Source organism: Ursus americanus, chromosome X (genome assembly GCF_024610735.1).
Source record: "Ursus americanus isolate L20-20 chromosome X, mUrsAme1.1.p, whole genome shotgun sequence".
NCBI lineage: Eukaryota > Metazoa > Chordata > Mammalia > Carnivora > Ursidae > Ursus > Ursus americanus.
In genome coordinates this window covers 15,076,585-15,101,345 of record NC_142164.1, presented here as the reverse complement: position 1 = coordinate 15,101,345, position 24,761 = coordinate 15,076,585, and the positions used below count along the sequence as shown (strand labels likewise).

The window sequence follows — 24,761 nt, the reverse complement described above, 5'->3', positions numbered from 1 at the left end:
CAGGATTCGCACTTTCATCCATCCATCCAACACTTGCTGTGCGTTTGTTTTTGCACCCCCCCCCCCCCCCGCTCAGTCTCCCATTCGATGTGGGTCGTTGGCTTCAGGGAGGGTAGAGGCTCACGAGCTGGCCACCGTTGTTTCCCTGACACCGACTTGCTGTAGAATTCCTCACACGTTTTGAAATATGTATGTTCATACCTTAAAGAATAAAAAGTGTAGGACAGAGTTTCAGAACAGCTTAATCCGGGTTTTGTCAGTTTCCTCCGTGACATGGAAGCTGGAAGATCTGCCCACGGCCTGGGGCTTCCCACTGGCCCAGAGACAAAAGCTTCAGCTGCTTGTCAGCCGCGAGCGCTCCACTCTGCCCTCCGAGGGCCTCAGCCCTGCCCTGGCAGTCATGCGTAGCCTTTACCTAACAGGGTGGTTTTCAGACTTCTGTTTTTATAATGATAGACACCTGTCGTCAGATAAAATCTTAGGCCGTCCCCCAGTAGAGAGCACCAGAGCAGAGCCGTGCCTTGCCCCATCCTCTGAGGACCCCGAGGGCAGCTGGAGGCACGCCGGCCCCTCGACGGGCCCTGCCTCTATTTTCCCGCAGCAACAGAGACGGGATTGTTCAAGGAGGGCCACAGAAGGGCATATCCCGTCGACTTCGTGGGCGATCTCCAACTCTGACACACTTCATCAGTAGAAAGCTTCCATAGAAACCGTGTGTATTCTCAGAAGGAAACATTTTCATTGGAGGCTGTTGAGTCCATACTTGAAGTGCTTTGGTGATATTAAACCACCCCAGTGGCATCTTTAATTTGACCAGAACTTAGCATCTGTGGGTTTCCTTTGAGAGCAGTCAGTTTCTCAGGTGACCCGACGGGATCTGTTGAGTGTGGTTTCCCTGTGGCGGGAATCCGTAGGCTTGACGGGAAGAAGCGCGGCGCCCATGGCGCCGCTGTATCTTGTGACCTTCCTTCATTTCTCGTCCTGAGTCATTCCTTCAGCCCTGCTGTGTCTTAGGCCAGGAGTGCAGGCGTGGGCCAAAGAAAAAGACAGCTACATTTTGGTCTAGATACTCTTCAGGTGTGGGACACCCCTTGATGCTTTTCCTATTTGCGGATGGGGAAGCCGAAAGTTGATTTTCCTTTTGAATTAAATTGCCCAGTATTGAGTAGGCCCGGGTGGGTTCAGGGGTGCAGTTCAGAGTCCCTGTCGCCAGTCTGCTCTCTGAGCCTGTGATTTATGCCACCTCCGGCGAGGCATGTGCAGACAATGAAGTATGCGAGCATAGTGCTGGGTGTGCAGCTGGCCTGGAACCCAGATGCCCCCAAATGAAAGCAAATGTCAATTGCGTATTTCATACTCTATTGTTTAAGTTTGCTCAGAACAATCAAACAGTTTAGGAAAATGGACTTTGCAGTTTTCGCACGAGGATATTTTGTTTTTTAAATAATAATGAGTCCCAACTTACGTTTAATACAGCATTTGTCACAGGTAAACTTTATCATTCAAGAATTTGAAGTTATTTTATTTGGCCACCTTTTAATTATGGAATGATTTGGAACGAAAATTTAAACCCAACATAATTCTTTTTTTTCTTTTTTTCAAGTTTTTATTTATTTACTTATTTGTCCGTTCATTGATTCATTCATTCACTCATTTGTTCAAGTCATCTCTACACCCAGCGTGGGGCTTGAACTCACAACCCCGAAATCAAGAGTCGCATATTCCTCTGACTGAGCCAGCTAGGCGCCCTGAGCCCAACGAACTCTTAACACACCCATGAGCTGGGTCTTCTATGTATTTGTTTCTGTAGTAGTGACAATGTTGTTAATGAATTAAACATGTATTTCACATCTAGGAAATGTTTGTATCACTGACATATGGTCACTTCCATTATTGATTTGGCAGTTTGTAATATTCACAAAACAAAAATTTAAACTATAGTAGTCATAGTGATTTGGTTTGTACCATTTATATCGATGTGACCTCTCTTCCTGGTGCCCCCAACAAGTAATCATGAAAACCAGCACAGATGGGTTACACAAGCTTAAAGAATTTGGAAATCATCAGTCTAGAGCCAAGGTCTCAAACTGGTGGGCTGAATCTGGCACACAGAGGTGTTCTTTTAAAATTTTAAGTGAATTGCCAGCATTTAAAAATTGAGAGATTTCACATGTTTTAAAAAACCCAGACTTTAAGCTTCTTTTGAAACATCAGAAGATCTGGCAACATTGAGCCTGCATTCTTGTCGGGCAACACTCGGCTGGAAGGCGAACTCTGAAATTTGCCATAGCCCCCTCTCTTACCTCCTCGAAGCCAAGGACAGGGGTCACTTGCTGTTACCCAAATGTTTTACTCATTTTTAAGACCTGCTTGGCTCTTAAAGGCATGTGAGTTTTCAACCTCCGGTCTGATGAGATTGAGGCTACAGACGGGGAGCCATCCTTTCTCTCAAAGTATTAGCTTTTAATTTTCAAGTACATGATGTTGGGTGACACTCATTTTCACTTAAGGGCATGCATTAGAAGGGTTGAGGATAGGGGCGCCCGGCTGGTTCAGTCAGTAGAGCGTGTGACTCTTAATCTTGGGGTCGTGAGTCTGAGCCCCACGTTGGGTGTGGGGATTATTTCCCCAAAAAGGGTTGAGGTTAAACATTTGAGGAGAGAGCTACCTTCTGATGGTGTCTGATTAAGAGAAGGAGCCTGAACAGAGTTTGAGGGATTCCTGTGCTCTTTCCCCCTGCTTTTCTCAAAACTTTCACGTGTGGATTCCAGTACAGGTGGTCTGGGGAAGGCCTGAGATTGCCCAGTTCCAATAAGCACTGGATTATACCACTGCTAGCCCGAGGACCCATGTCCCTTTGAGTAGCAAGGGGATTCAACCCTAAAGAAATCCGAAGAAAAAGCAGTCATGCCATGATGTTCCTACATATATTTTTCTTTGGCCCAAGAAAGAGAAGGAGATCTTGGGCAGGCTATTTGTGGTTGAATCTTCATAGGTAAACCTGAGTTCACTTCTAGTTACTGCTACAAGTTTAGAAGTTTCTAGTTTAGAAAGTCAGGTTTTTTTTAAGATTTATTTATTTATTTGAGGTTGGGGGGAGAGGTTAGGAGGGGCAGAAGGAGAGGGAGAGAGGGGATCTCAAGCAAACTCCCCGCTGAGTGTGGAGCCTGACGCGGGGCTCGATCTCACAACACTGAGATCACAGCCCGAGCTGAAATTAAGAGCTGGATGCTCAGCGAACTGAGCCACCCAGGCGCCCTGAAAGCCAATTATTTGTAATACAACATAGCCATGTAAAAGATAAATTTTTATTTTAAAACGTGTTTTAAATTAAGTACTTACAGTGAAACAGCCACACATGTTCAAGCTCGAGAATCATGAAGTAGGAATTAGAGCTGTGAATTTTGTAACTGTAGGAGAATATGTTTATGAGACACTTAGAAGACTTATAAATAAGACCGCAGAAAATAGGACATTTATCAAGTCCCTGGATAAATGAAAGCCTTGTAAGCTATAAAATGGTAGAAGTAATCAGAAAGGAAGAGTATCAACAGACTCAAATAAATAAAAATTTTCTGAGAGATTAGATCGTCACTCTTCCTAACCATCCACACAAGACACAGGAGCTCTGAGGTGGCGGAAATGTGTGAACTAACTCGATTGTGGTAATCAGCTCACGGTGTATCATGTTGTTTACCTTCAGTGTACAATTTTTGTTAATTAAACCTCAGGAAAGCCGAGGGGAAATAATGAAAGGAAAACACACCAGGAAAAGTTTGTGGTGCATCTGATACGACAGTTATTTCCATATCATGCACGGAGCTCACAGAGATCGTAAGGCCTGGCACTTTGCCTGGCCTAGGGTAGGTGCTCCTAACTGTTGATTGAATGACTTCTCCAGTAGGTAGAAGGGCAAAAGACATGCACGTCATATCACAGAGTAAATTAACGCATGGAAAAACGTTCAGCCTCATTGGTGTGCAAAGGTAAAGGATATTCAAATGTCACGAAGGTATATTTTTCACCTATTAAGCCAACAAAAACAGAAGGAAAACCTAGAGCTCATTCGGTTGGTTGCCTCGAAACTGAGAAACACTGCTGGTAGCACTGTAAAGTGGTAATAAGCCTTTTGGAACATTATTTGGCAGTTTCTGGCCAGAGTCACAAAGATTTGGTACCCCTTGGTCCAGTAATCCTATTTTGGGAAATGTGTTCTAAGAAGCAAATTGTTCTAAGAGAAGAGGATGAGAGCTATATGTTATAGGTATTCATCACAGGGGTATTTGTATGGACAAACAGAAAGAATTTGCATGTCCAACATTAGAGAAATGGTGTAGGTACTCTAGAAGGATTCTTGGTTAAGCCATTAAGATATATCTGTGCAGTGGAATTGCAAGAGTCTGCTCAAAACGATCATCCCGAGGCATGCAGACCGATACGGAAGAATGGTATAACACGGCCTTGCCAAAAAATGCACGATGCAAACTTGTTTATGTGCTGTGATGACAGTCTTGGGAAGAGCCGTGTGCATGCAGACAAAGCGAGGGGTAACGCTTCGTTTGAGGTTTTCTCCATGTTCCCATCCCGTGGTTTGTACGTTGCCGCGGAAGTCTACGGCTTGCTTCGAGGTGGAGCTTGCTCAGCTCTCACCTCCTTCGCTCCGTGTCACGAGCCGTGGGTGTTGAGGAAATACCTATGAGCCTATGAAATGAAACATGATGAGGCCTCCTGCCTAGAGCCTAGACCTGGGGTTCTGATGGTAGAGTTCCTCCTCGCTGCGTTGTCCCGTCATCCTCCGCTCCCGGGTGTCTTCCCTTTTTTCTTCTCTTTTCCCATTTTTCTTCTGTCTTTGTGGTTGGTAGAGGCGCATCTTGGCGTTCTGCGTGGTCGAGAGTAAGTCTCTGTCTCCGAGCTTTTCCCTGCTGCGTAGCAGTGCCAGGGAGTGAATCTCGATGTCCGAAGGCTCCGGGCACCCTTAAGTAGAGCCTAGTTCATCTCCTGGTGGCATTGAGCGCAGTGACAGAGCTCCCCTCTGGTGTCCCGAGCCTCCGTACAGCGGCCCCTCCCCTCTAGCTGGGTTCCCTGTGTCAGACTTGTTGCCCTGCTGTAAGTGTACTTTTCTCCTTTAATTAGGTCAGTTACTTCATGTCTGTTTTTCTTTTCTGACATGGTTTCCTCTGGCTTGAGCACCGCATATTTTCCCCATATGTCATGTTGCAATCATCATTCAAGGGGAACAGAGAGCACATTACTAAGGGGGGGGGCGGGTAGCTCTTGACTCTTTGCCTGCCCTTTGCCTGCATGAGCATTCCTATTGCTTTTGGGCCCGGTTCTGTTTGGTTTTGTAGTCTTCCTCGTCAGTTATGTTTGGACTGAGAGATACTTCAGTAAAAATAATGGTAAGTCAGAGAGATGGCTGGCAAACGTGCAGCCCATTTGTTAAGGTTGCTGGTTTATTTATCTCCCCTGTCTCTATGGTGACTAAGTCCGGCGCTGGGATTTAATGGACTTAATTTTGACCTCTTGTACATGGCCTAGCTTTCCCAGCCTCTGATATAGAAGGAATTCGTTTTCACTGGAGGAGAGAGACAGCCTCACTTAGAGGAAGGGTCCTCCCAGGACTCTTGAAAAGTGGGCCCTCCAGAGTCTTGGATTCTTTGGCCGTCTTCAATCAGAGTTCTTAGAGCACTTGTAAAGAAAGCTGAGAAGTCTTCTAGAGAAACATGCATACGCACACAACATTACTGATGGTCCCAGGAGATCCTTTTCTTTTCAGTAAAATAAAGTATTAAGTAGTTAATGTGAATAAACGGTGTGTAAGAGCTTTTTGTAAGAGAACCATTTGTAAGGATAGTAAATCAATGGGAAGGAACATTGATTGGCTGTTATACATTTTTTATTTTTAAAACATATCTTCTTTATCCATTACAGGATTGTAAACTCTCATGCCTGTATATGTTTAAACCATATTTCAGAGTTTAAGCATATTAAACTGGGCCACAAAAGTCCATAGTAAAGGTTGGGTTGGACAAGGATTGCCATGGAAGAATCCAGATTTGGACACTGAAATTCAAGTCTAGTGTCCACCTGTATCCGCTTGATGTGAAACAAAGGCATGGGATATCTGCCCTCCAAGGTACCTGGTGTCAAGCCGTCTTGGACTAAAGTTGGTTCAAACTTTGGTCTGACCTGTTAAAATTTTGAATCCTCTTCTCATATGATGCTTTGAGACTTAGAAAGACACTCTGGTTTTAGGAAGTTTAATGATTTACCCATAATCATGTCAGAGTGCTTTACTCTACTTTACTTAAGGCTTGTGTATACTGTGTTAGTTTTTTCATGGAGAATTTACCTGTTTGCAGGTTCTTTCATCTTCTCTAGAGCAAACTCATATATGTGAATTCTCTTTAAAAACCAAAGCAAAGGAGCCCATCAGTGACTAACAAGCATTGTGTGAAGGCCAAGGTGGGAGGTGACGTGTGTTGCATCCTTGTTCCCCAGTGCAATATTAGGGTTCAGATTGGTCATCAAATTTGGTTCAAGTCGAATAGGAACTTGTGAATACCTAATGTTTTTATTTTAATGTCATAAAACTCCATGGATGTGGAAGTTGTTTTAAGACTTTCTCCATCATCAACTCTTCTATTAATAGGACAAAGACTTGAGGAGCCAACAACAGATGGCTCGCCTGTGAAGAGATCCATACTTGGGAGATGAATGTTGGATAGTCACTTAAGTCCTGGGTTTGAAACTTCTTAGATTAAGGTCACGGTACATTTTAAATCATGGTACATTTTATCATGGTCAGTACAATAAGCCCAGCTGAGGTCAAAGCTTTTGCAGACCTCAAACCCTGAAGGCCAAAGCCCTTGACAGTGCTTTTGAGAAAGAGTAGCACTTTTATCCTCCTTATTATCATTGTCGCCATCATTCTTATCCTATCAGCCTTATGTGCTGAAAGCCCGGCATGGAGAACTGCGCTAATACTAACCATAATTTATTTTATTATTACTATAATTGTGAATATTTCCATTTTGTTTAAACAGCTCTAGCCGTCAGATCAATTTAACCAAAAAAGGATGAAATATACAAATATGTATTTAGAATAGCTGCCTCACTCTCCCGTCCTGTCAGCCAGATAAGCTTCCCACTTCGTGTCGTGTCTCTCCTGGTGGGATGTCCAGGTAGCGGATGAACGGTCAGTTTCTGCCACGCTTGTTCGCCTAAGAAGTCAAGCAGCGCTCCTGAGGGAGTTTGGTGGAAATCTGTGGTCTTTGTGAGTCTTTGGCCATCCCTTAAACCATGTGATGTGTGTATATGATACGACACTTGGTATATCTTATGTAAATTACTAATTCATAGCCCCGAAGAATGTATAAAAATGGTCGTATCCAGTGGAGCTTTTCCTGTGGGTTCTGGTGATGGGTTTGTGTACACAGTTGTCAGTGTACGTGTGGTATGTCTTCTGCTTACTAAAGTGGTTCAAATGCTCATGAATGGAGAAGGTGAGTTCCACTCTTGGCCTTGGGCTCACGTGACAGGTTTGAACCCAGAGACAATATGGCATGTTCCATTATTTTAGCCCTTCCTTTGTGTTCCCAGCTGTGTCCTCCATATCCTCAGTCCTTACGGACTCCATACAGGACCTTGCCTGACTCCTTTGGTCCTCTCCTGGGTGTTTTCCCTTTTTGTCCCTGGGACAATCAAAGGCCCAAAGAGAGTCAAGGATTTGGTTGGGGCTGCCATCTTGTACGGTAGCTCCCCCTTCACTTTCTGGGGTTTCTGTCACCTGTGCTCAGCCATGGTCTAGAAGCAGGTGAGCCTCCTCCCGACGTAGCATCAGAAGATCAGAAGTAGCCCGATGCTACGTCACGGTGCCTCTGTCCTTCACCTCGCTTCATCTTATCACGGAGCCATTTTCCTTCACATCAGCACCACGCAGAGGAAGAGTGCACTATGATAAGATATTGCGAGAGGGACCACGTTCGCATGACCTTTATGACGGTATATCCTTCTAATCAGTCTATTTTATTATTAGTTATTGTTATTCATCTCTTACTGTGCCTAATTTACCAATGAAACTTTATCATCGGTATGTATGTACAGAGAAAAGCATAGTCTCTGTGGGGATCGGTACTGTCCACGGCTTCAGGCGTCCACAGGGGGTCTTGGAACGGCTCCCCTGTGGGGAGGGGGCGCTGCTGTCCTCTGCTTTCCCCAGGAAACTGGAAGCTCTTTGGGACTGGAAATACTGTGTTTTTTCTGATGCCCTCCATATCAGCTGTGATTCAGCCTAGAGGCTTTGCAAACAGTCACTAGAGAAACTGTTAATCGAATGAAGGGCATTTTATGAATTAGAAACCAGAGAGAGCATTACCATGTTATCACTCAGGACTACCTCAGGATCGTTGTTTGACTCCCTGTTCCTCTAATACCAGACATCATTGGAGCATATTCTCAAATAGAACAGACCCTCCTGCCTCGTAGCATGGCATCGTCGGTTTCCAACCTTTTATTACACAGTTTTTCAAATAGGCAGAAAAGTTGAAGCTATACAGGAAATGTTCACATGCCCACCGCCCACATTCTACGATTAAGCAACTCACTGTGTTTGCTCTTTCACATATCCATCCATGCATTAGTCTATCTTCATTTTTGGATGCATTTCAGCACAAACCGCCAGCATCCATATACTTCACCCCTAAACACTTCAGCGCGCATGTCATTACGTGGTTTCGATTTTGACCTTCTTAGAGCTGCTTTCAGATTTTTAAGGTTCTGGCGTTTGCGTCGGCAGTGGCTAAGGAGAGACGGTAAGTTGAATATGAAATAGGCTCCCTTTTCAGATGCGGGTGCCTTTGTTTGTTGTCTAACTACAAAAGCACACCAGCCTGTACACATCACTGCCCCCTCTGCCCCCATGTGACACGGTCACATTATTTGTATTGTTGAGACTTGGAACGCCAGCAGAGGACAGAGTTGAGGGTCTCATTTATATGAGGAAAACTGGAGAATTGGGGTTGAGGATAGTGGGGCAGAAGGTTAGAGCTAGGTCCAACAAGGGATGGGGAAGGAGGTTCAGAACGAGGAAGTGAGCAGTGTGCTACCCCTTACAGTCTAGGGAAAGCTCAGTGGCTGTGTGTATTACCTAGGGGGCCGTGGGTCCCATGAACACGAACGGTACAAGTACAGAGGCCTTCTGTTCTTTTTTTTCCCCCCCAAGATTTTATTTTTAAGTAATCTCTATGCCCAACGTAGGGATCAGACTCACAACTCCGAAATCAAGAGTCGCAGGCTCTGCCGATTGAGCCAGCCAGGCACCCCACGGGTCCCTCCATTCCAGTGGTTTTCACGTTATATTCTGTGGAACCCTAGAATTCGTAGAAATGTTTTGGAGGTTTCACCAACATTAGAATTAAACTTTTCAAAGTGTATTGAACTACAAAAAAAACTGACAAAAAGCAACAGACCTATTCAACGGTGTTCTGTAGCAAATTTTAACATACTGGATGGAGAATACTTAACCAATTGACTTGAAAATAAGTAAAGGTTATTCATGTCAACTTAAAATAAAATTTTGGACAACACCTATCTATCATCCATCAAAGCCAGTGTAATATTTCTGTTACGGGAATAAAGACAAAAGCTCTTCAGCAAGACCATTCCACTAAAGCCATGGTGTTAAGGCATTGGCCCGAGAAAGCTGAAGTTACAGTTTGGTTTCCAGTTACCATGAGCACTTAGCCATCTGTTATATTTAGATTTTTTTTTTCTAGTACCTTTAGGAATCTGGAAACCGATGAGTATATGCTTTCAACTTGAAATGGCCATAAAAGGGGGAAGGGTAGTTCAGAGGCTGGAGGCTGGCTCCCGTGTCATCCCTCAGTTGGGGCTGTGTGAATGGATTAGGGAACCTTCTAAAAGGTCTCTCTCTTGGCCCATAGCTCAAACTGCTCAACCTAAGTCTGAAGGTTTATGTGTGTAGTTCACGATAAGATTTTCAGGGCTTCTTGGATTATGCCCGAAATGTTTTACAGTGGCTTTGGCAGATTTCTTGCAGATGGAGGCCGTGGTACTCCCTGTAGCTTCATTCTGGATTGTACCACGTTCTGTGCTTATCATCTAAAATGCCTTTTGAAAGCCAGCACCTGCTTGTATGTGGCCGCAGTTGTGTTTTGAAATGTTTGCTTATCTATATTTTATTCTCCCCCAACATCTTATGATGAAGATTTTCAAAGTTGAAGTGATTTTTATGGTGCACGCCTGTCTACCCATCGTCTAGAGTCTACCATTAGCATTTGACTGTATTTGTTTGATCACCATATCTACCCATCCCTCTGTCTAGCCATAAATTCATGTTCTTTTTGGACGCGTTTCAGAGTAAATGCAGTAGATTTCACCAGTTAAGTAGCTTTATATATTTTACACACTTGGAGTCTGGTTCTTTGAACGCGACACAAATGTGCATACATTGGCATAGAGCGCTATGAAAGATGTAAAATAAATGCTCAGTTATACCGGGGAAAATTTTAGAAGCCTTATTTTAAAAGTAACAGATTTTCTGGAATTCTGGCATGGTGTTGGAAAAGAATACTGGTGTATTTTTAAATCTGAACTCTCTCGTGACTCAGACGTTACTGACCCCTCATAAAGAAGGGGGGTGTCCTTGTAAATTTTGTTTTCATTGTTGAGACGGGAGCCAAATAACTTCCACCTCTTACAGAGAGGCAGGATCATCTTTAAAAATGTTATAAACAGCAAGTGTTGGTCACTGCCACAAAATGTATTTTATTTGGAAAGCAGAGGGGAGCAGTTAACTGAGGACTAAATTGGTCTACACTGGATCCGATCCCAAACCCTGGTGTCAAGGTGTTAAGTGCAAATTATTTAAAAAAAAAAAAAACCCTCTTGTTACAATTGGAGCAGTGAGACCGGGATGGAGGTGAAAGATTTGAGTGTATGGCTTCTGCCCCTATTTGTACGGAAAGCTGTGTTGTTGTTCCCTTTATTCTCAATCCCCAGAATCGTGTCCAAATGCTCTCCCTTGGCCTAGGAGGTTGGCTCGGTGTATTTCCTTCTGGAAGTCTTCACTTTTGCTCTTGAGTTAGCTGGCAGATCCCTTAAAAGCATTTCCAAGCAGCTTTTCCCACTCCCCACAGGGGCTAATGGTGTAGATGCCATCCTGGTCCCAGTTGCTGTGTTCCCCATCTCTGACCTTGCAAGAAAAGTGAGTGTAGATGAACGGAAGGTTAGGATGGAAGATCTTTGGGGCCGGGAGTAGGTGGGGGATCTGGGTGGAGCACTGGGTGATTAGATACCTTTTAAATGTGTCAACAGAATGTGAATAGGACCAAATTATACATAGGGAGTTGTAGAAACTTTACCAAACTCCTCAGACAGCCACGCTACCCTTTCAAGCTCCTAAAAACTCCTTGGCACTGTAGAGCAATGTACTTTGGTCTCAGGAGAGACCGTTAGGTCTCAGAGGTTTTGATTCCTCTCTACCACTAACTTGCTCTTTGGTTTTTTTGTTTGTTTGTTTTTTAAGATTTTATTTATTTGACAGAAAGAGCACAAGCAGGGGAAGCAGCAGGCAGAGGGAGAAGGAGCAGCAGGCTTCCCGCTGAGCAGGGAGCCTGACATAGGGCTCGATCCCAGGACCCTGAGATGATGACCCGAGCCAAAGGCAGATGCTTCACTGACTGAGCCACCCAGGCGTCCCTGTTTTTTTGTTTGTTTCTTTTTCTTTTTTTTTTTTTAAAGATTTTATTTATTTATTTGACAGAGATAGAGACAGTCAGTGAGAGGGGGAACACAAGCAGGGGGAGTGGGAGAGGAAGAAGCAGGTTCATAGCCGAGGAGCCTGATGTGGGGCTCGATCCCATAACGCCAGGATCACGCCCTGAGCCGAAGGCAGACGCTTAACCGCTGTGCCACCCAGGCGCCCCTGTTTGTTTGTTTCTAAAGATTTTATTTATTTGTCTGAGGGGGCGAGAGAGAGACAGAGCGCACAAGCAGGGGGAGCAGCAGGCAGAGGGAGAAGCAGGCTCCCCGTCGAGCAAGGAGCACAAGGTGGGACTCGATCCCAGGACCCCAGGATCCCAGGATCATGACCCCAGCCAAAGGCCGACGCTCACCTGACTGAGCCACCCAGGAGTCCCTGTTTGCTTGTTTTTTTTTAAGAGTTTACCTATTTATTTGAGAGAGAGAGGGAGAGGGAGGGAGAGTACAGAGGGAGAAGCAGACTCTGCACTGAGCAGGGAGCCCGATGCAGGGCTCCATCCCAGGACCCTGGGATCATGACCTGAGCAGAAGGCAGACGCTTCACCAGCTGAGCCACCCAGGCGTTCCTGGCCTGCTCTTTGATCCCAGAATGTGACAGGCTTGTTTGGTGCCGGTGGCATAAGCACCGATAACGCAGCTGATGAACTGTGATATAATAGAGCAGGTTACAGTTCTATCTAGTTTTTGTTACAGCTTAAGCGCTTGAATTATTTCATTAACATTTAGATACTGTCATGAATCAGGTTTAATTTTTGAAAAGGGTCGTTCCGGGTACAAACACTTTATGTTCTATAGTCCACATGTATAGTACCATCTTAATTTAATATTTCCACAGATCCGTTTAGAAGATGCCTTTTCTCCCTGCAAAATGTGTGTTTAAAACACATCGAAATTGATTAGGCTGTGTACTTATTGCTAGGAGGAAGATGGACAGTCGTCTAGATTTATGATTAGGACAGGTGACAGGACTTGTGCTTCTATTCTTGGTTCGACCTCGCCCCCCTCACTTAAGGCAAGACACTTAATCTTTTTAATGTCTCAGTTTACCCATCTATAACACCTGTAGCCTTCTTTCGTGAAAACAGTACCTGGTTTACGTATATGGCATTTGAGGATGTGGTACAGAACGTGGCGTGGAGGTTCAAATGACTATGTAGAAATTATTTGTATGTCGAATGATGATCTTGACAAATTACTGCTTACTACATTTAGAAAGTTACAGCTCTGGAGGGAATTGATATTTGATCTTGTTGTCCTGTGTGTTCTAAGTTACCATCATAACAGTAGGAAAATAAACCCTGTCTTGGCTGTGTTACAAAGGGATTAACTCACTTCTTCAAGTTGTTACTAAATCTCCAGCCCTTTCCACAACAGAAGTAAAAAGTGCTCCTTGTTTTCTTTACTTTTTCCAGGATGGCAGTCTTCAGACCAACCTTGGGGTAATTTTTTCTGTTGTTGAGTGTTTTCCAAATTATTCTCTTTGTGGAGACAGAAGGGTAAACCACGTCAGAGACTCAAAGAACTGAAGTTGCCCCTTCACAAGTGTGCAGAGGGGGAGGGTATGCCTTTGATTTGTAGATGAAAGCAAAGAGCCAAGATTATGCGGAGCTCGCCTATTACACATTTGTTCCCAGCTCCTTGTGTCTTCGCAGAGAGTGAAACTGTAACGAAATACAAGAGGATTAAAGAACTAGACCCTAAGTAAAAGTGAAATGCCCACGCGACTACTTTCTAAATTCTCTGTCCTGGGAAGTGTGGGCTAATGAGAGAGAGAGAGTCCCTGTCACAGAGGTTGTCAGTCTCTTCCCAACAACCTCCTATATTTTATGGTGCGTGATAAATAGGTGTATGTTTTTTGTGAAACTTGTGGGGTATGAATCATGTGAAAACTTGGATCCACTTGAAAAGTGAGGAGACACTACCTGCTCGGGTATAAAGCCTGATGTATGTATGTATTTTTCTTTTCTTCGACAAAGCTGCCCTTTCCGCATCCCTTTTCTGTTTGGACAGTGCCAGGGCACAGGTGATTTAATACGGTTCCTAAAAACAATCCGATAGGGATAGCAGGACAGGTATTAATGTCCCCCTCGTATCCACGAAGAAGGAAAACGAACCAACAGAGCCGAGGATTCTCTCTGGGATTTCTGATTCCACGTGTATTGCTCGCTCCTTGAGTCAAATCAACAGAACACTCCCTGTTCTTTCCATTAAATGAAAGCTTGAAGTTAATTTCACTTTTATACTCTTGTCTCTGGTTTTACCAAGTTAACTTGTAATTGGCTTCACAGTGGCTGAGCTCCTGAATTAAGCTCTTCTCTGCCCTTCCTTATGTAATATGATCATTTATACAGGCTTCAGCATTTATTTGTGACATTAGACGAGTAGACAGTTTGAAGTGAATTAAAATTAATTCAGTTTTTTGATTTTTATAATACTCCTGGTTTACCGCACTGAATTGCCACAACCCTGTGACTGAGGATCCGTTTTAACATCTAACAGAAATAGCTGGGAGGCATGCTTCGAAATTGATTTGCATATATAACGCTGATTTATAAACGTCTGCCCTTTTTCCTGAACTCCAAAGAGTTAACTTGTGAAGTGTCTGCTGTGAGATTGGAGTGCGCGCTGGGGACATTTCTTTCTTTCTGCTGGGGACATTTCTTTCTCTCTAGTTGGTCTCAGCTGGTAAGTCAGGGACGAAGAGAACACGAGTCACCTGGCCTGGGGTTAGTGATGTGACCTTAGAAAAACAAGCGCCCGTTTCAGGAAAGAGTGACTTTTGAGGCCACAGACATTGAGCCGCTCTCCTGCTTTCAAGAAGGAACACTCACAGGGTTCATTTAAAACCCTGCTACAGATAGAGTCCAAAAAATCCCTACCCGGTTTCTGTAACGAACGAGGATGGTGTTTGGTTTTCCCGGCATGCAGTTTGAAGGTCAGGCCTGTGAGTCAGAGTCGGTCTTTGGTGGTGGTATGCACCAGGGACGCGTTCCCGGTCTGATCACCCGCCAGGCCTTGTGCCCAGCTCAGGTCGCTGCATTATAACCCCCAGCTGAGCCAGCCACCTTTCGTTTTCAAAAATAGATAAAGAGGAGAACACAAACATCTGAAAATCAGATACCGTATGTACTTTATAGCTTTTCGGCCCAAAGACTTGCTGAACACGAAGTGCCTCGTCAGTGTTGGGACGCCCCCCCCCCATGGCCAGAGATGTGTGGCGCCGTGTGAGCGTACATGTACGTTGTCGGATAAATGTTTTACTCCCTTTCTTGTTTTGTAATGTACTGGCGAGGCCTGTGGTTTGGTGCAAAGAGCACTAAACTTGGAATCAAAAGCCACTTCCTGTCTGGGTGGCTTACTAACTCAGGGTAACCTTAGCATAGTTGGCATGGGATTTCCAGATGGCACCCTCTCTGTGCGGACAAAAATAATCTGCCATTTCAGTAAGCTTTGGTGGGTGCCGCCCGATCCACTTGCGAGCCTTTCATCCTTTTGCTTTTTCTCTCTCGCTTCCTTGCATCCCTCGTAAATCACAACTCTTTCGTGCATCCGACCCCTGCTGGGTGTGAGAGGAAGGCAGTCTGATTAAATGAACTTTTATTAGTTGGTTCGTTGTTTGTAATAACAGACGGGGAACAAGTTAAGTGTCTGTCAGTAAGGGACTGATTAAGACAGTTGTGGTATATCTACCCAGTTGAATACTATGTACGTTATAAAAGTAGGAAGCTCTTTATGCACTCATATGCAGAATTCTCGAAAATACATTAAATCCAAAAGGCAAGGTGTAGAAGACTATGTATAGTACATCACCGTTAATGTTTTTAAAAAGGGAAAAAGACAAAACATATACAGCCCCTCTTTTCCTAGGCCCAGTGTCTCTGGAACCATAAGAAGACACTGGTATCATTGGTGACTGATGAAGAGAGGGAAGTGGGTGTCTGGGGATGGGCAGGAAAGGAAGATTTTTCAATATATACTCTTCAGTATCTTTTAAAAAAACATTTTAATATTTAAAAAATAAAGTAAATCCATACACAAAACAGAATGTTCAGCAGCAGCGTTATTCATACTAGCGAAAAAAGAGAAATAGCTCCTGTCCGTCAGCGGACGAGTAACTAAACAGGGTGCGGTGTATCCACACAATGGAATATTATTCGGCAGTGAGATACAACGAAGGGCCATACCTGCTACGACATGGCTGAACCATGAAAAGAGCAGGCTTCATGCAAGGCAGGCAGGCACAAAAGATCACACATGTTGTATGATCGCATTTATATGAAGCGTCCAGACAGGAGGTGGGTGAGTGGGGGGGGGGCCTGGAGGCAAGGGGCGGCAGGGAGTGACTGCTGATGGCCACAGGGTGTCTTTCTTGGTGATGAAAACGTTGTGGAATCAGACGAGGGCAGTGTTTGCACAACTTTACAAAGATACTAAAAACCACCAAAGTGTACTCTTTGCAAGGGTAAACTTGACGGTGCGTGAATTGGACCTTAATACAGAAACTGAAGAGCAACTTGGTGGAGTCCGGAACACGGAAACTTAAAGAATCATTGTGAACATATGAAACCGTGAACAACTTCCTTACGTTTCCACCTAAGAAACATTTCCATTGTAAAATATTTCACATAGTGTCACTGATGACACAGGGGTCTTCCTATCCTTTACTTCCCCTGACGCTCGCCAGTGATCTCGTTTCATCGGGGAATATTGGTGCCCCAGATGAACGAAGCCCTGATCCATACAGAGGACTTGCGCTATGTGGCATTGAGGTGTTTGGGCTAGACGCCTTCCCCGGTCCACGCCACTGGGACAGAAGGCCATGGCAGCTTTGAAAGGAGCCTCAGAGCATCGTTTGGACCAGTCTGCCCTTTCTCTCCCGATAACTGGTCCCAGAGGGGCCCCCGTTCCTGTCCTGCCTCCCTGCTGCCAGGAACTGCCCCCATTCCCTTTCTTGTATATTTTCCTGGGTTGAGCTGAGTCACGGGGTTTAAGGAGCCCTTCCTAACAGGAGGGGAGACCAGTGGGCCTGACAAACATAGCTCCTCTTCCCCCTAGTCACTCACCCTTCACAAGTGCTGCGACCCTGCGGACACTTCCAGCAGGACAGTTCCCGTCGTGACAGCTGGCCCATCCATGGGTTGGGCAGGTAACAGTGTTGTGTCAGTGTTCCCAGCTCTGAGTGCTTCAACCCAAATTTGTCTTGGGGTGGGCTGGGAGGTTGACCACAACACGTCTTTGGTCAGGAGCAGGGTAGACGATGCGTCTTTCAGTTCCGCCACCCGAGACCTCAGGCCTTACTGTGCTCACTCAAGCCAAGTCTCCCCACACACTGGCTTACCTCAGGTCGGCTGCTGAGCCCTTCCTCCGAGTGGCCTAGTAAGATAGGGGTTTTTTTCCCCAAGATTTTATTTATTTATTTTAGAGAGAGAGAACACAAGTGGGGAGAGGGTCCAGAGGGGGAGGGAAAGGGAGAGAACGCGAAGTGGACTCCCTGCTGAGTGTGTAGCCTGATGCGGGGCTCGATCCCACGGCCCTGAGATCATGACCTGAACCAAAACCAAGAGTCAGATGCTTAACCGACTGAGCCACCCAGGCACCCCTAAGACAGGTCTTTGAGACCCATGCCCTTGGCATTCGTTCAGAATCAATTCACATAGTACGTACAGAACTAACCTACATTATGGCCAGAGCTACGGTTTCTGATGGTATAGGTAGCTCTTCTCGTTGTTGATCTCCACGGGCCAACTTTGGATCAGAGATGCGATCCACGGGGCTGGCCTGCCTCATTAAGTAGTCCCATCAAAACAAGCCTTTATTCGTTGTGTTGCAAGGTCTAATCATTCATTGGGCTCACTGGGCCCTCACTTGGTCAGAGGGAAAATCCCTCCCCACCCCAAGTTCAAGCAAGTGACCTAGACGTAGGGGGTCTTCATTTTCATGAGAGGATCAAGAGAGCAGAGTTGTTCTTCCTAGGTGTCAGCCGTCTGTTCCCAAACCCTCCGTGTCCATGCAGGGTATACCTCTCCGGCGTCTGGGCTGTCGTGCTGCCGGAGGCTGATTGCTCTGAGCCCCTAGGACATTTGGAATTGTCCTTGTGGAGACGTCTCATGCCCATAACCCTTACAGCTGGGCTCTTACCTCTTTTCCACATGTCCTCTGTGAAGTGATAAGCTCAAAAAGAGATTTTTCTTTTGCAGGAATCTGCTGTTCGGGAATCCTCACTTGTAGAGTGTAATTGAATAAACAGCAATGTATCATGCTTACAACAACCCTAATAACATAGGTGATCCTGTTATCCCCATTGTACAGAGGAGCCAACTGAGTCACAGAGAAGTTAGGTAGAACTTCTGGGCTGGCACACAACCAGTAAGTGGTGGAGACAGGATTCGATTCTCGATGTTCTGGCTCCACTGTCCGTGCCCTTAGCCACTACACTGTTCTGCTGAAACCTAAGAAAATAGACACAGCCATATTAAACTCGGGGCAAATCCCGTGTTGTCTGTCTTAGAACAATGCTAGTTGTTCAGACAATCTCGTATAAAAATTAAGACTTGAATTTCTTTCACGGAAGCCCTCAAAAATCATTACGGCCCAGTCTACACCATTTGATCTATATTCCATCGAATGCAGTGGAGTCCTTGCCCTGGCCCCTGGTTTCTTTCTCCACACCTGAGTCCGGCTGGGCTCCTCTGCACTTGGTCCATATTCACATAGTTGCTCTCTTCGACGTTCGCACTGCTTGAAAATGAACGAGAAAGGTTGGGATTTGAGGTAAATGTAATCTTTCCAAGTGTGTGACCTTTGGTGGCTTCTGCCACTCTAGCTGCAGACTCCTTCTCGTGTTCTATTTGCTGGACTTTGTGTTCCTGTCATTCTATTCACGTACCCGCTGCCTGGCATGGCGAGTGCATTGCTTGACTTCAAGAGCTTCGGAACCACTCACTCGGGCTCCTTGTGTGTCAGCTGTTGTAGGTGGACCCTTTGCTCCTCCATCAACCTGGACCTTTCCTCTCTTGGCTCTCCCTCAGCTGCTCTTTCCAGGTCGCCTCAGCTGAAGTGTCTGGTCTCTGACTAGACACTTGCAGTGACATGAGACAATCTGTAGTGTTTGACCTGCAAATCGTACAGCCGTCCCTGAGTTCCAGGGCCTGTGACCCAGACACCTAGCCTCTGCGGATGACTCTCTGAAGTCAGGGGACCTTACTGGCGTGACTGGGCAGCCTCAGGTGGTGCAGGGGACGGGGCATCGGGGGTCTGGACGCTCAGGTTCTAGATCTGGAGCTGCCGATAAGGCAGTGAGGCAGGCCATGTCCCATCTCTGGGCTTTAGTTTTTCTGTCTGTCAAATGGGGTGTCTGAGCCAGGTCATTTCCAACTCTGTCATTACACCATCTTTGTGAAGGTGGCATCACGCACAGACCCCGCCCGCTAGACTCTGTCCTCACTGTGCACAGACCGACAGAGAAAACAAGCTACCCTTTGGGGCAGTAAGGTCATGGCAGGCCACTCACAAGATCACACTGGCCCTTACTCTGGTCTTGCTGTGGCGCTTTCACGGTACAAGGCCTGTCCTTGCACACAGAGTAGCTCTTTCCACAGAAAGCCGTTCATGTTTGCTCTCTCAGACGTGAATCACTGGGGGCCACCACCTTCCCGGGTCTGCCTGTGAGTGTGTGCTACGAATCTGGGTTGCAACACTGCTCAGGCAGCCAGATCATGGCCCTTGGGAAACCTGGCAGGTGGGGACCAAGCGAGGCTTTCACCTTGAAGTCCTTCAAATCCTCCAGAAACCTGGATTGCCCTCTCTCTGTCAACGCTGTTGCCTAGCAAAATGTAGACTTCCCGAGTGACCCCCAGATCTGTGCTTCATCTCCTTCCTCCTGTGCTCCCACTGCCGTTCTGTGCCCCATGACCAAACCCCACAGAGCCACTCACAGGGGTTTCTGACCCTTGCCCTGAATTCCAGGGCCGCACCAATGCATGATAATGTAGCATAGTAATTACAGTCTTTTGGTAAATGAAGACAGGATATACGTTACTAGGTGAGATCTCCCATCAGGAAGCAGGGCCCATGAGGTACTTTGAGGACACATCTGGTCAAGGTAGTCGATCCCAGTGAGCAGCATTAAGAATGAAGAGATGGGAGCTTATTCGAGGTCCTGTCCTTTCCTGTTGTGGATATTAATCAGCTGGGTAAATTATAGACTAGGGTCACGGAATGTTTAGCCCTCGAGCATCTATCAGAGGCTTGAAATGTCCCTAACAGGTGGGCTCAGTGAATGCCAGGACTTAGCATGATTGAAAGGGTGTTTTGAGTCATGGCACATGGCAACATGGAAATAAAACAGATATATCACAAGTGGGTGGTAGAAATAGACTGGAAGAGAATTTTAACACCTAAAATATGACAAAGATTTATCCCTGCTAGCTTCTCAGTTTCATGAAACATTTATTTTCATCTGATCTGAGATTCAGCATTCGTGTTACACATTTCCTTCTAAAACTCTTTCTGGTTTCTGTTTTCTTTGCTTCTATCATTTTCCTCTATTTTCTCTTGTAAGTGTCACTTCATTTTTTTTTTTTTTTAACCGGAGGTCGTCATAGTGGCTTACTTTGCAGATCATTTGTTCAGCATTGTCCCGATGGTGATGTCTGGTCAGAGGCCCATAAAAATATCTACAGGCTGTGGTAGGGATCATTCCTACATGTTGGTGAGAGTCCAGGAGGGGCAGACTCTGGGGGAAGGAGACATGTAAAACTCTTCGTAATCCTGAAATGACATTTTCAGAAATCAAATGGTGCAGGCCGTGGCGCGTGTTTTGGTGTCCATCTGCGAAGGAGGTTTACAAGGAAACCGTGCAGGCCCTGGTTCATTGTGAGGCAGACAGGTCTTCTCTACCCGTGATGAACATTTTCCCGGTGCTTGTCTCCGTACAGGGACTCCCACTGCCTGTGGCAGGCCTTCTGCTTTCCTGGGCCCCCCTTTCCTTTGCTGTGCAATTCAGGGAGCCTTTGGGGAGGCACAGTCCTGGGGGTTTGCTTTCCTTTGGATCTTGCATGATGAAGTTGCCCCTGATGTGGTTCTAGGGGCGGGGCAGAGGGCTCCCTCCTTTTACTCCTTGACACGTTTGCCCCAAACTGTGACATTTAAGCGCCGTGACTTTGCAAAACTTGCTTTGTCAATAAGAAAAAGTACTCTTCCCACCCTAAAGATTGACGGGAACATGAGACGGCTGGAGCTGTCCTGGGCCTCTCCTGGCAAGAGCACACAGGACAAGAGATACTCCGGAGAGCCGGACGTGGAATCCCATCATATCATGGTGCATGACTGAATCTTGCCATTGGAGTCACTCAGTAAAATTCTTGGTGGAGGGCCTAGTGGCCGGACAGAGTTCTCTGGAGGAAAAACCCCCTATTACAGTGTATTCCTTGGTGGTGGGCCTGCAGGGGGAGGTGGAAGTGAGAAACGGCTGAAGCCGCCGCTGTGTGCACAGACTCCAACCACGTGCTTATCAGGCTCTGGCGGCCATCGTCCGAATCCGTTTTCCACCCTTTGGAAATTTCTCTGGTGAAAGGAAACGATACGGAAGCGAGGAGGGCGCCCACCAGCCAGGCTGTGCCAGGCGAAGAAGCTCCCGCGGCGTGGGCCACCCGGGTCCCCGAATTGGCGGTGTTTGACCCATAGGTCACCCCACTTGGAACTCTGGAAGCCCGCTCCTCCCAGGGCTGTCCCTGAGGTAGAGAGAGCGGGGTCGGGGTGCACCGCACGGTCAGGCCCACGGGTCTCTGTCTCTGTCTCTGTCTCTCTCGACGCCGAAACTCGGGCCAGCCCCTTAAGGGCGGCGAGCCATGGACCACTCAGAAAAACCTCCTCAGGGGCGCCTGGGTGGTGCAGTCGTTAAGCATCTGCCTTCGGCTCAGGGCGTGATCTCAGCGATCTGGGATCGAGCCCCGCATCAGGCTCCTCCGCTATGAGCCTGCTTCTTCCTCTCCCACTCCCCCTGCTGTGTTCCCTCTCTCGCTGGCTGTCTCTCTCTCTCTCTCAAATGAATAAATAAAATCTTAAAAAAAAAAAAAGAAAAAGAAAAACCTCCTCAGAACATTCCAGACACAGCGCCACTGCTCCTCGCGCCGGCCCCTGCCCGCCAGCCCCCCTCCCAGCTATCTCCCTGCTCCAGGCTCCCCTCCTCGGAGGCTCCCTTCCTCCCTCCCTTCCCGCCCTTCTTCTGGCCCTTCTCACCCTGCTGCTGCCCTTCTGGGGGGGGCTCTTCTGGGGGGGGGCCCTGATGCCTCCGGAGCCGGCCCCACGCTCTCCCGCTTTGCTCACTCCCTACCTGTTCTGGGAATGCCCCTCTCGCCCGTCCCGGACACCGGCTTCCAGGTCCTCCCGCCCGTCACGTCTTAGGTCAAGTGTTGGCGAGGCGCACGCAGAGCTGTGCCTGTGCGGAGTCGGCGGATGGCCGCCCGCCCTGCCTTGTGCTCCCCGGGACCGGAAGGAGGTCTGAGCAGGACGGCGCCGCAGCGTTTCCCTTCCGGAGCGAATGGGGGGTGGTCTGTGCGGGCCTCGGCTTCACTGCGCAGCCGCCGCAAGACAGAAGCCTGCAGACAGATAGCCTCTGAAGTGCGTGCTCCGCAGGGGCCCGCGTGCAAGAGGAAGCTGGGGTTCTGAGGCCCAACACTCACGGAAGAGTCATGCCAACGCCCGCCAGAGCGTGAGAGAAGACAAGGCCTGGAACGTGGACTTCAGACGGAAAGAGATTTGCTCATCAAACAGCAGCCAGCCCCGCCAACTGCAAATGACGGCGCTTTGTAAACACCGCACTGATGATGAAGGGGGTTATTAAACATCACACTGTTAATGTGTAACGAACTTGGCTCTGACGCTAATGAGAGCGGTGACTATTCTGGAGCCTGCTAGATAACCGCCAAGGTTTGGGGACCCCTGGGCCCAGGCAGGGCAGAGTTACCAGCCCCCCTTAGGAGCAATGCTCCGTCCCCTCACCGAGGGCCTTTTCTGTTCTGCTTTCGTGAAAGCTGTAGCTCCGACTTGAGGCCCCGGGCAGTGGGGATGCCTGTCCACACAGGCAGTGCTGTCGGTCTGTCCGTGCTCTCTTGGGACTTTCCAGAACGCTAACGGAGCTCCTGCACTTGCCCTGATGCGGAACGCACCTCACGAAAATCCAGTTTCCGGTTCGTCAAGGTTAATCATCTACTACAACACGCGCGTTTCCTCCAGGCGACACATGGACCTTTATTCCAGGGGCGCTGCGCTGTTCCCAGCGGCCAGTCTCCCTGCAGCCGTTAGTTGGGCAGCTGAGAAAGGGGCCGCGGCGGGTTGGGGAGCACAGGACCATGCCCCTTCTCCCAGGCTGATTCCTGGACCCAACACGTGATAAATTTGCCTGTGACATCCCAGCTAATTAGGACTTAACAGTTTCAGCCGTCTTTTAGAATAACTTTTACAGGGGCACCTGGGTGGCACAGCGGTTCAGCATCTGCCTTCGGCTCAGGGCGTGATCCCGACATTACGGGATCGAGCCCCACATCGGGCTCCTCTGCTATGAGCCTGGTTCTTCCTCTCCCACTCCCTCTGCTTGTGTTCCCTCTCTCACTGGCTGTCTCTATCTCTGTCAAGTAAATAAATAAAATCTTAAAAAAAATAACTTTTACAGGGGTGCCAGGCTCAGTGGGTTAAGCAGCCAACTCTTGGTTTCGGCTCAGATGCTGATCTCAGGATCGTGAGATCGGGCCCTGCGGGGGGGGGGGGGCCTCTGGACTCAGCAGGGAGGCTGCTTGTGACACTCTCTCTCCCTCTCTTCCTGTCTTTCCTCCTGCTCATGTGCGCGCTCTCTCTCTTAAAGATTTATTTATTGGGGCGCCTGGGTGGCTTAGTCGTTAAGTGTCTGCCTTCAGCTCAGGGCATGATCCCGGAGTCCTGGGATCGAGCCCCACATCAGGCTCCTCTGCTGGGAGCCTGCTTCTTCCTCTCCCACTCCCCCTGCTTGTGTTCCCTCTCTCGCTGGCTGTCTCTCTCTGTCAAATAAATAAATAAAATCTTTTAAAAAATATTTATTTGAGAGAAAGAGCATGAGTGAGGGGAGGGGCAGAGGGAGAGACAGAAAGAGAGAGAGAGAGACAGAAAGAGAGCGAGCAGACTCCCCGCTGAGCGCAGAGCCTGCTGTGGGGCCTGATCTCATGACCCTGAGATCACGATCTGAGCCAAAACCAAGAGTCAGTTGCTTAACTGTGCCACCCAGACGCCCCAAGAATACCTTTTTTCATTAAACATTTGAAGAGCATAAGAATTGTAAAACTCATTCATTCACGTATCCATGAAGCATTTCTGGCTCAGCTGCTGTAGGCTGGGAAGAGGAAGACAAGCAAAGCCTGGCCCGGCCCCCAGCCTGCTAGGGGAGGCACAGAACTGGGCTGAAACTGGTGAATGTGCTAGATAAGGGAGTGTCTATAAGGTACTGAGCCCAGGGCCTGTCCGTGAGTGAAGGTCGAATGCCTTCCTTGATGTTCAGTGGCCAAAGACACTTTCTGGGTTCCAGGTGGGACCGTGTTTTGGTTTTATATGAGGCTTGATGAACACTTCTTGCTTCTTTTAATTCATTTTTCAACAGACAGCTATTGTGGGGAATGCATTGGGGAAGCAGGTGGAGAGTGGGGACGGGGAGCACGGTTGCAGTTTTAAATAGGGTGGTCCTGCGAGACATCCCTGAAAGTGACTTGGAGCAAAGCATGGAAGGAATAGAGGAGCAACCGGGGGAGGCTCTATGGTGGGGGAACGGGTGTTGAGGCCCGAGGTGGGGCATGTCTGGAGGGTGCAGAGGCCAGCAAGGAGGCCAGGATGAGGCTGGAGTGACAGGCGCGATGGGGGCAGGGAAAGGGCAGAGAAGGACCGGGCACGGGGTCATGGAGGGACTTACAGGCCATCCTCCAGCTGTTACAACATGTTAGGTTACCCTCTTCATT

The 24,761-nt window shown here is 47.4% G+C and overlaps 1 protein-coding gene and 1 long non-coding RNA gene across 2 annotated transcripts in view; one reads left to right on the top strand and one right to left on the bottom strand.

Annotated features, from left to right (window-relative positions):
- FHL1 (four and a half LIM domains 1) overlaps positions 1 to 24,761 on the top strand; it is a 60,009-nt gene that overhangs the window by 22,391 nt on the left and 12,857 nt on the right. The window lies entirely within an intron of this gene.
- LOC148106826 (uncharacterized) lies at positions 9,139 to 23,425 on the bottom strand. Its single transcript, XR_015723498.1, has 3 exons — positions 22,118 to 23,425; positions 18,454 to 21,844; positions 9,139 to 18,233 (listed from the first exon to the last, which is right to left on the bottom strand). It is a non-coding gene; the product is annotated as an uncharacterized LOC148106826 (long non-coding RNA).